This window comes from Sinocyclocheilus rhinocerous, unplaced genomic scaffold (assembly GCF_001515625.1).
Source record: "Sinocyclocheilus rhinocerous isolate Xijiao unplaced genomic scaffold, SAMN03320098_v1.1 scaffold565, whole genome shotgun sequence".
In the NCBI taxonomy this organism is placed as follows: Eukaryota; Metazoa; Chordata; class Actinopteri; order Cypriniformes; family Cyprinidae; genus Sinocyclocheilus; species Sinocyclocheilus rhinocerous.
Window position 1 is genome coordinate 132,046 of NW_015646384.1, and position 426 is coordinate 132,471.

The following is a 426-nucleotide window of genomic DNA, read 5'->3' on the forward strand; positions in this document are numbered from 1 at the left end:
CTGTGCAATATTGAAGAAAAATGCGATATGCGATACCTTGTTAAAAAATGCGATATTCGATATGCGATACGATATTGCTTAAAGTGTGTAAAATCAATTTCAATTATATTTTAAAATATTTAAAATTGAAAATTATATAACCAATTTGTTTCACATTTTTTATTGGAAAAGAAAGAATCACTACAACTTCTGAAAGTGACCAGCAGTGTCGAATCAACTCTGTGTTCGCGCGCCATCTGAAATACACTCTCTGTGTGCGCGCTCTCTGTGTGTGTGTGCGCGCGCTTTGCACGTGTGCATCAGAACTGAAGAGACGCTGCGCGAGATGCGGCTTGTGTGCGCGCTTCAGGTGTGAGTCAGACAGCAAGACGAGATGGGAAAGAGGTGTTTTTTGCAACTTATTGCATTTAACTCTTTTTAAAGTCA

At 39.0% G+C, this 426-nt stretch overlaps 1 protein-coding gene across 1 annotated transcript in view; it reads left to right on the top strand.

The window, feature by feature from the left end:
- Window positions 1-426, top strand: part of sdcbp2 (syndecan binding protein (syntenin) 2) — a 21,683-nt gene that overhangs the window by 8,526 nt on the left and 12,731 nt on the right. The gene's annotated exons all lie outside the window — the stretch shown is intronic.